General features: G+C 40.0%; 1 long non-coding RNA gene across 2 annotated transcripts in view; it reads right to left on the bottom strand.

The window, feature by feature from the left end:
- Positions 1 to 2660: 2660 nt before the first annotated feature.
- LOC123574626 (uncharacterized) overlaps positions 2661 to 16064 on the bottom strand; it is a 184754-nt gene continuing 171350 nt past the window's right edge. For both annotated transcript variants that reach the window (XR_012416227.1, XR_010587932.1), the window contains one exon: positions 2661 to 3010. This is a non-coding gene — a long non-coding RNA (uncharacterized lncRNA). The remainder of the gene's footprint in view (positions 3011 to 16064) is intronic.

The raw sequence follows: 16064 nt of genomic DNA on the forward strand, positions 1-16064 counted from the left end.
CAGCTAACAAAACTGAACTCAATATAAGAAACACTAACCAAGACAAAGAAAAATATGATTTTTAAAATGAACAAGAGGGAAAAAAATGTTGAAGCCTTTTGTCAGTCCTGTTAACAAGAAAACAAGGACAACTAGGCCTTCTAGAAGTTAGGACATACTAAACGGCCTCTGTATTTCAGACGAGGTGGTACTGATACACGAATATACAAATAAATCAGTAGAATAAAATACAAAGTCTAGAAGTCAAGCCAAATACCAGTGAAAACAATACAAGATTTTAAAATGTTATCTTAAATCATTGGAACAATGTTAAACTTTTCAAATAAAGAGTTCTGGGACAACTATAAAGTCACTTAGGAATATATCAATACCTCACACCATATACTAGAATGAACTCCATATGGATCAGGAATCTAAATGCAAAGAAGGAAGAGGAGAAGGAAGTGTACAGGTCTCAGAGAAAAACACTAGAGAATTCCCCTTTATCCTCAATATACAGTAAGCTTTCTAACTATAACAGTATAGCAATAAAAGATTGACAAACATGATTGCATAAACTTTTAAAGATCTTTTTATAGAGGAAAAAAGTCAAAATCAAAGTAAAAAGATAATTGGCTCCCTGGAAGAAGGTATATGGAAAAAGCACCAAAGACAAACTTGAAAAAAAAAAAAAAACTCTTAAAAATTGAAAAGTAAAGAACCAAAATCCCAATAGAAAAGTAGAGAAAAGGTATCAACAGACAATTCACAAAAAGTAAATAAAAATAGTCCTTAAATAATAAATAAATAATGTTAAAGCTCACTCATAATTAGAGAAATGCCAATTTTAATAAACAGTGAGACACCATTCCTCATCTATTAGACTGACAGAACAAAATGTATGAGAACACATTCTGCTGGTTATGTTTTCAAGAAATAGGCGTGCTCATACATTGCTGGTGGGAATGCAAACTGGTATAAACCTCTAGGAGACTTCTGGCATTGTCTAACAAAACTAGACAGAATTACATTTTAACTCAGCAATTTCACTTTTAGGAATTTAGAGTAGACCCCTTTATACACAGGGAATATATTCCAACACTGCCTTTGGATGCCTGAAACCATGGATAGTACAAACCCTATCCATATTATGTTTCTTCCTAAAAATACATATGTATGATAAAGTTTAATTTATAAATTAGGTACCATAAGAGATTAACAGCAGTAACTAATAATGAAATAGAATAATTGTAACAAAATACCCTTCATACTTTCACAAATGGAATATTTGTTCTTAGTGAAGATTTTAGCAACCTCAGCATATGATTTTTTTTATTTTCTTATAACGTTGCGAACTTTCATCTTTTCTCTTAATGGAAGCACTTCCTTGCTTCTCTTTGGCAATTCTGAATTACCAACATCACTCGTCTTGCACTTTGAGGCCCCTTATTAAATACAATAAAGGTGACTTGAGGCCGGAGGTGGTGGCTCACTCCTGTAATCCCAGCACTTTGGGAAGCGGAGGCAGCCAGATCATGAGGTCAGGAGATCGAGATCATCCTGGCCAACATGGTGAAACCCCGTCTCCACTAAAATACAAAAAATTAGCTGGGCACGGTGGTGTGTGCCTGTAGTCCCAGGTACTCGGGAGGCTGAGGCAGGGGAATCACCTGAACCCAGGAAGCAGAGGTTGCAGTGAGCTGAGAGCACACCACTGCACTCCAACCTGGGTGACAGAGTGAGACTCCATCTCAAAAAAAAAAAAAAAAATGATTTGAACAGAAGCACTACAGTACAGTGACAGCTGATCTGATCACTGAGATAGCTACTAAGTGAATCACAGGTGATGGAATAAGCCATGTGGAGATGGCAGATAAAGTGTGAATTCACATCCTGGGCAAGAGGGAGTGGGACGATGCAAGACTTCATCATGCTTCTTGGAAGGGCACTGAGTTTAAAACTTATGAATTGTGTGCTTCTGGAATTTTCCATTTAACATTTCTGGGCCATGGTTGACTGCAGGTAGCTGAAATAGTGGAAAGTGAAACTAGATGAGAGAGGACTACTGTACAGAAAAGATCCAACAGCTAAATGCAATGTGAGATACTAGGCTAGATCGCAGACCAGAAAAAAGGGAACCATATTTGTGGGGAAATCAGTGAAATACAAATAAAGTCCATGGATTCATTACCACTACTGTAACCATGTTAATATCCTGATGCTAACGATTATACAATGGTTATGTCATTTGTCAGCATTAGAGAATGCAGGTGAAGAGTGTATGGAAACTCTCTGTACTAGTTTTGTGACTTTCCTCTAAGTAAAAATTTATCCTCCACTCCAAAAAAAAAAAAAAGGTCATATGAAATTTTAAAAATTGTGTCATGGAATAAGGCAAAAGTAGGTTTATTTTCAATTAAATAACAAAGGACTGTCTTTTACCATTACATGCAATGAAAATTAAATGTGCAGGTGATGGGCTCCAGGGCAAGGAGAACAGAATCACATACATACATACACACACACACACACACACACACACACACACAAACACTTCTGCTAAGAAACACAAATCAATAAAACAGCCAACAGGTTGTTGACGTAAGCACTGAGTAAGCCTAAGCACAGGGATGGTATCACTAATATATTTTGGGTCCAGAAAAGAGACAGAATGACTTAAATGTAGAAATGGCTAGTTTTATTTATCTTGATCTAAAGTGAATGAATTATGCTATAAACACATAAAAATGCTGGCCGGGCATGGTGGCTCACGCCTGTAATCCCAGCACTTTGGGAGGCTGAGATGCGTGGATTACCTGAGGTCAGGAGTTTGAGACCAGCCTGGCCAGCATGGTGAAACCGCGTCGCTACTAAAAATACAAAAATTAGCCAGGTGTGGTGGCACATGCCTGTAATCCCAGCTACTTGGGAGACTGAAGCAGGAGAATCGCTTGAACATGGGAGGCGGAGGTTGCAGTGAGCTGAGACAGGGCCACTACATTCCAGCCTGGACGACAGAGCAAGACTCCATCTAAAAAAAAAATAAAGAAACACATAAAAATGCAACTTTTTAAAAACGCTTTACATCCATAAGCAGTTACTCTATTATGTTTCCATTACATTTTGCCTCCGGAGGAAATTAGAACAGTAAATGCCCTCCACACGGAACATTTCCCACCACTACAACCACCTTCTTCAAGCATGAGGAGAAAGTGTTGCTCTATAAAACCCAATTCTCTATGAATGGCTGTCATACAAAACTGAGAAAATGGAGTGAGACACATTCCAAAAAGATTAATGACAAGCGCAATCAGCATTAATTATTGTGAGTTAAGTTTCATTTCCTAGAAATAATCACAGTGATGGAATATTTCCATTGAATTAGTTACTGCCATTGGGATTGACTTGGCTGAGTGAATTCCAAATTATATTTCTCTATACTTTTAATGTGGAACAGAAAAATGAAAGAATTTTACAGTGTACATGATTTAGATTTCACCATTAACATTTTTAGCTTATCATTTATCTAACCATTTACTCTACTGTCCATCCATCCATCCATCTTATTTCTGATGCATTTCAAAGTAAACTCTATACATTCATATCCTTTCCTGTAAACATTCTAGGATGCATCTCATTATCTAGTAAATTCCAACATAAGTCCCCTACTTTATGGGTCTATTGACTGCAATGCAGTTAGCAGCTATTGAATTTTATCCTCACCTCTGCTTCCGACCTTGAATGTAAAGGCAGCCTGATCCACAAAGACAGTCATACAGGAAGTCCTGAAATCTCAGTACTGGTCCCAAGCTGCCGTGCCAGACACGCCCTTCACTTCTAGTAATTTAGAATCACTATGATGCATGAACCCACTCACCTACATACTCTCAGGTAGGTGGAGAGAACAGGACACTGATTATATTTTCAAAGGCATGGACAGTGCCTGTACATCTGTACATAGGACATGATTAATATGAAACTATATATTGGCAGGACATTGTGGTGAGGTAAGAACATTTAATCTATAAGAGTCTGTTCAAATTTTTATATGTATACAACTATTTCTTAGGAGAGTTTCATAGCTTACATATTTTCAAATAAATCAGTGACTAAAGATATTGAGATCCACTGGTCTAACACTTCCCTCCTTCAGACAGTGTGCATTAGTAATTTCAGATTGCGTTATCTCTTTGGCCTGCCACATCCCACCATTGACTGATATTTAGTGTACTTCAACCAAAACCCCAATTTATTTTCCCCACACTGCACTTTTACTGTAGATCATTTTTGTTTACTTGTCTATCCTGGTGATTAGTGAGTAACTTTGTCCATTAAGCCAACTTGGATGCATCATTAACCAGGAAAAAAAGAGAAAACAGGTAGTGAAAAGTCAATAGTTGGTGATATTTACAACACCCCTCAGAGTGTGAACAAAAGAAAGATGGTTCTGGCATTGTGACTCTAGTGTTAACCCTGTGAGTCATTATTTGGAAAACTATTGGGTTACATCTTCCAGTTACCTTTCTGTGCAGAAAAATCCTTCAGGAAGTAATAGATACAGGAAAGCATCTTAGATTCATCCAGCCCCCTACTGTGTCAGCTGTTATGATCTTGGATTGTAGACTGTTTCTTCCACACTGCCTGGATCTCCCACAGAATCCAGCACAATACTGTGTCCAGAGCAGGGGCTCAGTAAGCTCTTATTTTACTGGAATATCCAAGCAAGGGCCAGTTTGGAATTTACCTATATTACAGAAACATTAACCTTCTTGAAGACTAACATTTTGAGAACAGCAAGACCCTAAAAACTTTTAATTAAAATATAGTTGCCCAATTAAAGTGATCATTGGCTGAAAGGTAATGAAATCATATTTTCTAATTTCATTGTTCCAAACCAGCCTCTCCTACTTTCAGAAGGAACATCACTTTTAGGCAAGGGGGTTCTTTCTTTTAACTTTTATTTTAAGTTCAGGTGTACAAATGCAGGTTTGTTACATAGGTAAGCTTGCTTCATGGGGGTTTGGTGTAAACATTATTTCATCACACAGGTATCAAGCCTAGTACCCATTAGTTACTTTTCCTGATTTTGTCCCTCCTCTCACCTTTCACCCTCTGAAAGTCCTCAGCGTCTGTTGTTCCCCTCTCAGTGTCTATGTGTTCTCATCAGTTAGTTTCCACTTACAAGTGAGAACATGCAGTATTTGGTTTCCTGTTCTGTTAGTTTCCTAAGGTTAATGGCTACCAGCTCCATCCATGTCCCCACAAAGGACATGATCTCATTCATTTCTTATGACTGTGTAATATTCCATGGTCCACATTTTCTTTATCTGGTCTGTCACTGACAGGTATTTAGGTGGATTCCATGTCTTTGCTATTGTGAATAGTGTGGCAATGAGCATACGCATGCATGTGTCTTATAATAGAATGATTTATATTCCTCTGGGTGTATATCCAGAAATGGGATTGCTGGGTTAATGATATTTCCATCTTTAGGTATTTTAGGAATCGCCACACTGTCTTCCACAATGGCTGAACTAATAAGCATCATTTTCTCACCACAACCTTGCCAGCATCTGTTATTTTTTGGCTTTGTAGTAATAGCCATCTGACTAGTGTAAGATGGTATCTCCTTGTAGTTTTAATTTGTATTTCTCTAATGATCAGTGATGTCCAGCTTTTTTCGTATGATTGTCGGCTGCATGCATATCTTCTTTTGTAAAGTGTCTATTTTTTGTTTTCACCTACTTCTTTATGGGGTTGTGTTTTTTTTCTTGTAAATGTTTTTTAAGTTTCTTATCGATGATGTATATCAGACCTTTGTTGAATGCATAGTTTGCAAAAATTGTCTGCCATTCTGTCTGTTTACTCTCTTGATAGTTTTATGTGGATTTTTTTTTGGGGGGGGTGGGGTTTTGTTGTTGTTTGTTTTGCTGTACAGAATCTCTGTAGTTTAATTGGACCCTATTTGTCAACTTTTGTTTTTGTTTCAATTGCTTTTCGCATGTTTGTCATAAAATCTTTGCCACTGCCTATGCCCTGAATGGTATCTAGGCAGGGAATTCTTTAAGACTTTAATTCCATCTCCCATCAGTTCCATCATCTTTAGCGAGCCAGGTCTCCTCATCTGTGAGAGGCTGTTTGAGAGTGATTGCAGCTGCTGCATGTAGGGACGCAGACTGTAAACCCACTTCTGAGCTCAGAAGGAAACACTACTATAATTAATTAGGAAATCTGTCCTGCACCAGGTAGTCTAAAGAAACCCTAACCCCAAACGCTCTGAACAAGCCCAGTCCCACAGAATGATCATTATGATGTTTACGATGGCACTGTTCACTGAGTGGCCACTGAACGTCCGTGTCTTTGTGCTTAGTTCTCACAGAAGCTCTGTGTGTTACGTGCCATTAGTAGCCCCATTTTACTGATGACAACCTTGAGGCACAGAGAGGTTTTAGGGCTACAACTTCCTGAATGATAACCTAGCTGCATCCAACCTCAGAAGCAGCGTCTTGATTGGAATATCTTCCCCAAACAACAACAACAACAAAAAAGCTGGGGGTGGGGTGGGGAGTACACCTCTCTCTGGTAGGCGGTTGATGGAGGAGGTAACCTGGGCGAGTAGAAGTCCCTCCTTCAGGAGCATGAGATCTGTTCTTAGCTCTCTGCTGCTCTCTGGTGGCCAGTGGCCACATTTTTTCTTGGATTGAAGAAATCCCCCGGTGCATGTCCAGGGGCCATTGATGACATCAAAACAGCTATTACTTAGGTAAACACAGACCAATAAATAAAAGGCCACAGATAATTTATTCTGCCTACCTTCTCACTATTAAGTCATGTTTTGATAGTTTTGTTGTTTTCGAAAAAGCAGTTACTTGAAGAGCTGAATTTGCCTCTTCCCCATTCATTTGACTTAAGATGACACAGCCAGCTGACTAAATACCTCTTGCTCTGCTGTCTTCACTGTCCGTTAGCATAGACTTCAAATTTCACCTTGGTCTATCGCTTCACTCTCTGTCTCTCTTTGACCACTCCTACACTAATTTGCACACCTAAGATTTCTCAAGTTGCTTTTTCAATAGTGGTCATAGACTGTGTCCAGTAGTACCACATAATCTCCCTATTCTGATTTAAATAAAAAGAAGCACAGTAGTGGCTGATAATAATGACTATCTTTGATCTCTTCCAAAAAGTCCCAAAATTCTACAACATGAAAGGAAACAAAAAGGTATAGGGAGAATAGAACAGTGAACTACAGAAAATGACAAGAGGCATTATGTTGATGGATGGGTACTGAAAAAGATGGGTTGCTCTCAACCTTATTCAACAACAGGTGTTAAGAAAATGTATCATCTGTAATTTACTTTTTGCACCTAGATGTTTTGTGGCTTTTCTAACTATTGAGTAATAGGCTCCCTAATGGTAAATATTAGTCCATTGCTATAATCACTAAATAAATATATTTCAGCCTTTATGAAGACCTTTGAATATTCATATGGCCTTGTGAAAAGTTCTCTGCTTATCCACAGACTCCTTGAACATTTCTGCTTTCCTCTGAAGTACTGGCATCTCATGTACATTATTAATATTTCTCTTTAGAGCTCTTTGAATTAACTTTTTCTGTTCACTGTCTCCCTGGAAACAACAATGTTGCCTCAGTGTAGAACAAGAGAAAGATAACAAAGGAAATGAACTTCCCCCAGTTTTCTGCAGTGAGAGGAAGTGCAGCAGATTAGAGAGGGAGGATTAGAATCCACCAACGTTCAGCGTGAGAATGAGAGGATTGTTGCCCTTTAAAAGCCAAGGCAGCTGAATAAAAGCTGCATTGTAAACACAATATAACACTAAGCAAGCAGATGTACCTATCCAAGAAATCTGACACCTAGATGACAGGTGTTATATTTAATGTTCTAGAATGTTCCCAGGTCCACACAAAATCCATCTCCTGGCTACTTACAGGTCCCTGAAACCATATGATAGCATGGCTAAGGCTTTTCTAACTCACAACCCTTTATGATAAACATCTCTCAAGCCCTTCTTCAATGGTATTTAAAAACCCAAACTAAACAACTTACCTAAAATCCCAGTTCTAGAATATATAAGTCATAATCAATATCTTAGCCTCTGTTTCTCTGAAACTGCTCTTCCTAGAAACTAGACTGTGAAGCAAAGATTCACATGCAGAAAGGTTACTGAAGGACATCTCAGGATCAACCTTTGGGTTTTTTAGGGAAGGGGCAGCAGAAGAGCAAGGCTGGGCAGAAAGAGAAGTTGAACTGGGATGCAGGTGCAACAAAGGCCTCAGTCAATCATACATGAAGCTCTGGATCTGAGATGGCACTTCAAGTTGTCTTGAGTTGAGGCATGAAGGCTGGGCCTTTGTATCCTGCCATGAAAAGTCACTGGAAAAAGGTTATATCAAGGGAAGGGCATGACCTTGAGCAATGTAGCCCTGTCCTGAAAGGAACACAGTGATGAGCTGTCAATAGTTAACACTGTCAGTAGCTGAGGTGATAAGTGTCTTCTCCTAAAGGGAGCATCTACTATGCTCAACCGTCAGTTTGGTATCCTCCTCCTTGCAGCAGGAGACAAGAGGAGCCCAGGTACCAGTCCTCAATTAATGGACTGCAATTGTCATTGTTGCCCTGCTATCATCTGAAGTATCAAGGCACAAAAGTGGGTTTTCTAACCAAAGTCACATAGGCTTCCAGGGCATGTCATCAAATCCTCTTCTAGTTCTCTAAATAGTACATTAAAACCCAGACATTCTTAGTACATCACCCTGGCCTATCAATCAATCCCAATGAATGCCCATTGATCTAATAACACAGAGAAAGTATTTTCAAGGAACTTGTAGTTTGCAGTCACCGACAGCTGCTTTATCTTCTGTGACCACTCCTCCAACATAATTCTTCCCTGGGCCCAATGTCCTAGAACTCAGAGTAATTTTAGTATGAACGCAGATTCGCCCATTATGTAGCATTAGGTCTTAAGTGTTACCGAAGATTCACTGCAAAAACAGGCAATTCTGGAGATTAGGCTCTTCTCATAGGGCACGGTGCCAATATCCTATGGATGTAGCAAAGTGGCTCTCATAGGTTAATCTCCTAGCTTCTACAACCAGGTTTGTCCTTGGCTTATGAAGCAGAGGGATAGGGATCCCAGGTTCTATTATTAGTGGATGTATGCAGATTTTTAAATTCTTTAGGCTGGGCACAGTGGCTCACGCCTGTAATCCCAGCACTTTGGGAGACTGAGGCGGGTGGATCATGAGGTCAGGAGATCAAGACTATCCTAGCTAACAAGGTGAAACTCCATCTCTACTAAAAATGCAAAAAATTAGCCGGGTATGGGGGCAGGCACCTGTAGTCCTAGCCACTTGGGAGGCTGAGGCAGGAGAATTGCTTGAACCTGGGAGGTGGAGGTTGCAGTGAGCAGAGATCATGCCACTGCACTCCAGCCTGGGCAACAGAGTGAGACTCTGTCTCAAAAAAATGATAATTTTTAAACCACTTATCTCTCCAGCTGCTTTACATAAGGCAAATCACAGTAATACAAGTTAGCTTTCATTTTCTACCTCATTTCTTAAGCCTTCTGAATTCTATTGTGTTCGTCATTTCATCAGAAACCCTCAGGTGGGTCAGCTGATCAAAATTGTCTTCCTGATCTCCTCCAAGAGACTCTCTTGGTGTACGAGTAATAAACCAACAGGCAAATTTGGCCGTATTTTTGTGAAAATGGGAAGTTTGTGAGCCAGTTAATAGGATCTTAATAGACCAGGCCTTGCTTTGTGTTATGTGCATTTGCTGAAGTTTTGCCCTATCATTTTGACCCTCAGTTTTCTATGCAGAACAAACACAGAAACAGCTTTCTCTGACCCTCAGCAGGGAGCAGAGAAGGAGCTCTGTTTATGCCTCTCACTGTACTGTGATGGGTCCCTAGTTTAAACCCTAGGAAACGGATTTATTTAAAACTCATCAGTGGCGAAAGAAAAACCATGCTTTCTTCCTTTAACCACCTGTGTCCATTATTGACCCCATTGTTTTTAGTCAGACAATCTGTGGAGAAAGAACAATTTGCTCCTTGGTTCAAGTTCAAGCTTTGCCAAGAAAGACAGAAAATCATTACCAGCTGAAAAAAAAGTTCAATTATTTATAGGAAATGATTAGAGGCTGGGCACGGTGGCTCATGTCTGTAATCCCAGCACTTTGGGAGGCTGAGGTGGGCGGATCACAAGGTCAGGAGTTCAACACCAGCCTGGCCAACATGGTGAAAGCCCGTCTCTACTAAAAATACAAAAAATTAGCTGGGCATGGTGGCATATACCCAGCTACTCAGGAGGCTGAGGCAGGAGAATTGCTTGAACCTGGGAGACGGAGGTTGCAGTGAACCAAGATCATGCCACTGCACTCCAGCCTGGGTGACAGAGCAAGACTCCATCTTAAAAAAAAAAAAAAAAAAAGAAACAAAAGAAAATGATTAGAAGCCCTCTACCCTAATCCTATGATCAGTTGTCCACCGTCCCCAAATCACTCCCACAATTTACATTTTGTCAGCAGAGAGTATTAAACCATCTGAACAAGCCCAATACCCTGTCACAGTAGAGGTGAATGTAAAAGCTTGGAGCTCAATGTGTCTGTGGAAAAGACCTTGAGGATGACAGAGCAAGCAAGAGGGGTTGAACACTGATGTTCCCTCTCCAGCAGGAACTTTATCTTCTGTGGAATAAGCTGTTACACAAGAAAGTGTCCCAAGAAGGACATTTTGACATTTTTAAAGCAAACAATGGGTTCGGTGAAATGACTCTTCTCTGCCCTCACTTGGCAAGAACACTTCCATTATTTCCAAGTACACTCTCTTAAAAACATTGGTCTTTGTGTCCCCAAAAATAAGTCTTCCCATTCTCATTTTCCACTGACAGCATCCTTGGCAATTCAAATTCTATCCATATCGCTTTAAACTTTGCCTCTTGTATTAGTCCATTTTCACACTGCTATAAAGAACTGCCTGAGACTGTGTAATTTATAAAGAAAAGATATTTAATTGGTGCACAGTTACACAGGCAATACAGGAGACATGGCTCGGGGAGCATCAGGAAACTTACAATTATATTAAAATGGTAAAAGGGAAGCAAGCACATTTTCACATGACAGCGAGAGAGAGAGCAAAGGGGGAAGTACTACAAACTTTTAAACAACCAGATCTTGTGAGAACTCACTCACTATCATGACAACAAGAGGGAAATCCACCCCTATGATTCAATAACCTCCCAGCAGGTCACTCACCCAACATTGGAGACTACAATTCAACATGAGATTTGAGTGAAGACACAGAACCAAACCATATTATTCTGCTCCTGGCCCTTTGAAATCTCTGGTCCTTCTCACATTTCAAAACAGATTCATGTCTCCCCAACAGTCCCCTGAAGTCTTAACTCATTCCAGCTTTAACTCAAAAGTCCAAGTCCGAAGTCTCACCTGAGACAAGGCAAGTCCCTCCTGCCTGTGAGCTTATAAAATGAAAGCAAGTTAGTTACTTCCTAGTTACAATAGAGGTACAGGCATTGGGTAAATTTTCCCATTCTGAATGGGAAAAAATGGCCAAAATGAAGGGGATACAGGCTGCGTGCAAGTCCAAAACCTAACTAGGCAGTTATTAAATCTTATAGCTCCAAAATCTCCATTGACTCCATATCTCAAATGCAGGGTACAGTGATGCAAGGAATGGTCTCCCACACAGCTCCACCCCTGTAACTCTGCAGGGTACAGCTCCCACAGTTGCTTTCATGAGCTGTAACTTTTCAAAGCACATGATTCAAGCTGTCAGCGGATATACCATTCTGGCATCTGGAGGGCAATGGCCCTCTTCTCACAGCTCCACTAGGCAGTGCCCTGGGGGAGACTCTGTGTGAGGGCTCCAACCCCACATTTTCCTTTTGCACTGGCCAAGCAGAGGTTTTCTATGAGGGCCCCACCCTGCAGCAGACTTCTACCTGGGCATCCAGGCATTTCTATACATCCTCTGAAATATATGTGGAGGTTCCCAAAGCTCAACTCTTCTATTCTGTGCACCCACAGGGCCAACACCACGTGGAAGCCTCTAAGGCTTGGGATTTTCACCCTCTGAAGCAATGGCCTGAGCTGTATCTTGGCCGCTTTTAGCTATGGCAAGAGCTAGAGTGGCTAGGATGCAGGGCACCATGTCCTGGGGCTGCACAGAGTACCAGGACCCCGAGCCTGGCCCAGGAAACACTTTTTTTCTCCCAGGCCTCCAGGACTCTGATGAGAGGAGCTGTCATGAAGATCTCTGACATACCCTGAGACATTTTCCCTATTGCCTTGGCTGCTAACATTCAGGTCCTCATTCCTTATGCAAATGTCTGCAGCCAGCCTGAATTCTTCCCTAGAAAATGGGTTTTCTTTTATACCACATGGTCAAGCTGTAAATTTTCCAAACTTTTATGCTCTGCTTCCCTTTTAAATAAAAGTTCCAGTTTCATATAATCTTTTTGTGAATGCATATGATTGAACAACTTCAAAATCAGTCAGGTCATTTCTTGAATGTGTTGCTGCTTATAAATTTCTTCTACCAGGTACTCCAAATCATCTCTCTCAAGTTCAAATTTCCACAGATCTCCAGACCAGGGACAAAATGTCACCAGTCTCTTTGCTAAGGCATAACAAGAGTGACTTTCACTTCAGTTCCCAATAAGTTTCTCATCTCCATCTAAGACAACCACAGCTGGGGCTTTATTGTCATATCACTATCAGCATTTTGGTCAAAATCATTCAACAAGTCTCTAAGAAGTTCCAAACTTTCCCATATCTTCCTGTCTTCTTTAAGTTCTCCAAACTTTTCCAAGTTCTACCTGTTACTCAGTTCCAAAGTCACTTCCACATTTTCAGGTTATCTTTATAACAGTGCCCTACTCTGATGGAACCAATTGTCTGTATTAGTCTGTTATCACACTACTAAAGGACTGGCTAAGACTGGGTAATGCATAAATAAAAGAAGTTTAATTGACTCATGGTTCCACAGGTTGTACAGGAGGCAGGTTGGGGAGGCCTCAGAAAACTTACAATCATGGCAAAAGGGCAAAGGGAAAGCAAGCACAGCTTCACATGGCAACTGGAGAGAGGGAGAGAGTAAAGGGAGAAGTGATACACACTTTTAAACAACCAGATCTCACAAGAACTCACTATCATGAGAACAGCAAGGGGGATATCTGCCCCCAGGATCTAATTACCTCCTGCCAGATCCCTCCCCCAATATTAGGGATTACAATTCAACATCAGATTGGGGTGGGGACAGAGAACCAAACCACATTACCTTTTCCAGGGAGCCCCTCTCCCTGCCAAGCCCATGTGATCTTGTCCCTGTCTTACTTTTTACAAGAGTTTCACTATTTAGCAGAAAAATTGACAGTTGGGTGAACCTTCAATGCCTATATTGTTATCTTGTCTCCCTAGCATCCATTGCTTCAGCGTCTGAAACTTTGATATTGTGGTCACGACCTATTTACTGTCCCTCTCTGCCTCAGCTGTGCCTCCTTTGCTCTGTTGGTTTTCTCTTTGCTCTCACTATCTGCATGCCATTATGCTGCTACCTCGTGTATTCTGTTCTCTGCCATCCCTCTGTGTGTCTTGGCTTCTACCATGTCCTACTGTTGGCTGGTTCCTTTCCATGTTTCATATTCACCCTTGCAAAAATGTGACCCCTGCTTACTCTGGTCACCCAGTGTACTTGTCCTCATTCTGATTATCTATGGCCCAGATGCCAGGTTCATATGGTGCCAAGAAGTGTGACCCATGTGTAAAAAACTACTCAGACCGGGGTGAGCATGAGGTAAACACATGTTTTCTCTGGAGGACAAGTTCCACAAAGCCATTTCCACAATTCCTGACCCTTCTGTGTCTCCTCAATATACCCAACACAGTATATGGAAAAAACTGCTTAAAATGGGCTTCTCTTTTAACTTTATCTAAAGCTCACTTTGCAGCAGACAACTAAGGATATACCTCCAAGTTAAATTTCTGTTGATTTTTGTAATAATCTCGTATCTCAACATTTCTCTGTACTATCATTTTCTTCATATATTTCTGGAACTAAAGTCCTTGCCTCATTCAACATTTAATTCAAACTGAATGTCTTTGGGATAACTTTTCTTGGTTAAATATTTTTGGTCAGTCACGTAAAACATATGTTCATTGAAAGCAAAATATTTTCTGAGTGCTTGCATAAATTCTGACTTGCATTGTAATGTGGCTGTCACATATGTTGGCCCAGGGGCCATCATGATTGTTGAATTAAATTCCATAACATTCTTAGTGTAAGAAAGAACCATAGAAGCTATATGGTTCAATTTTAATTGTTTCACACCTGGAAAGTGGTCATTTAGGCCCAAAAAGGACAATTTCATTGATGGGAAGATCAACTCTTAGCAGAAAGACTTTTTGTACATTGACCTAAAACCCTTTTTTCTGTATCTACTCATTTGTTTTAATCTAAATAAGATTCAACAAAAAGAAAACCTAATTTTATGTTTCACATAAAAGTCTGTTAAATATTTAAAGATAGCAATTGAGTATTTCCCAAGTGCTTTTTCCAGGCTAAATAGAGAGAATTGTCTGACTCAGAGATTCTTTTTTGCTTGGTTTTGATATCATAATCTTTTATCAATTATAACAGCAATAACAATGAGAAGTGCTCAATTTGTCCATTCATTCCTCATATGGCAGAATTTTTAATGTTTTATCCATATCATTCTTCTCTGGATGGATGTTGTGATAGTGTTTCCTAGAACTAGACATAAATCACACTATTCAATAGGACTATGTGTAAGTCTGTAATCTCTGGATTCAAACAAAATATTCCATGAACAAAGTTCACACGTTGGGCTGACATTAACATTTCTTGCCCTTCCCCAAGTCACTTCACATGGCTGGGCCATGTTGTCTCTGCCATGTTCACACTGTATTTCCAGTTTCTAGCACTTCCGTATTCTGGATAGCAACCAGCCTGGTGATTGGCACTTATCATATGTTAAGGAAACCATGCTGAATGAATGGCTTGTAGCCAGTTCTGACTCTTAGTTCTTTGACATGAAAACCTCTTATAATCTTATGACATGCCATCCTATGATTTTACTTTTAACTAACTTTTAACCTTATTAAATTTCAGCTCAACACATTTGTTTCATTATCCTAGCCTATCAAAATAACTTTAATCATCCATTCCTAAACTTTTAGCTCTTCCATCTAACATTGCTTCAGTCACATATTTGGTAATATGTTGAAGGAAGCTGCTGAATGAAAATATTATATAAGCCAGAGTCAACAACAGAGTTCTTTGATGTGTCACTAGAACTCATTCTCCAAGTTACCATAATCCATACATCAAACTCTCCTAGTATAGTCAGTAAACTAACACAAATCTTTCAGAGTTACTGAAAGTAGAATTAGCCTGCTTTCTCCTTTTTCCACAAATGAGCATGAGATAATTTATTAAATGCTTTCCTAAAGCCAAGGTATCATAGGATACTATACTAAGCAGGATTCACCAGAGAAACAGAACCAATGGGGTTTGTGTGTGTGTGTGTGTATGTAGCGTATGTGGCACTTGTAAATGTACCCTACAAAACAGGAGGTTCTGTGTGGACATAATTTGTCTTAAGGTTACAGAGGTGGGAAAGTCCCTTCTACTATATATACATAGACACACACACACACCCCATTGGTTCTGTTTATATCTATCTAGCTATCTGTCATCTATATGCATATATATAGAGAGAGAGATGTATTATCTATATAAATACATGTGTGTGTGCATATATACATATATATGTGTGTGTATATATATGTGTATGTGTGTGTGTGTGTGTGTGTGTGTGTGTGTGTGTATGTAGAGAGAGAGAGAGATTTATTATGGAGTCCAAAGACCTGAAAATCAGGGTGGAGGTGACGTAGTAAGGGGAGTGGTTACTGGTGTAAGTCCCAGAGTCCAACCACCCAAGAACCAGGAGCCCCAATGTCTGAGGGTAGGAGAAGATGGATGTCCCAGCACAAGAAGAAAGAGCGAATTTGCCCTTCCTC

This window comes from Macaca fascicularis, chromosome 7 (assembly GCF_037993035.2).
Source record: "Macaca fascicularis isolate 582-1 chromosome 7, T2T-MFA8v1.1".
In the NCBI taxonomy this organism is placed as follows: domain Eukaryota; kingdom Metazoa; phylum Chordata; class Mammalia; order Primates; family Cercopithecidae; genus Macaca; species Macaca fascicularis.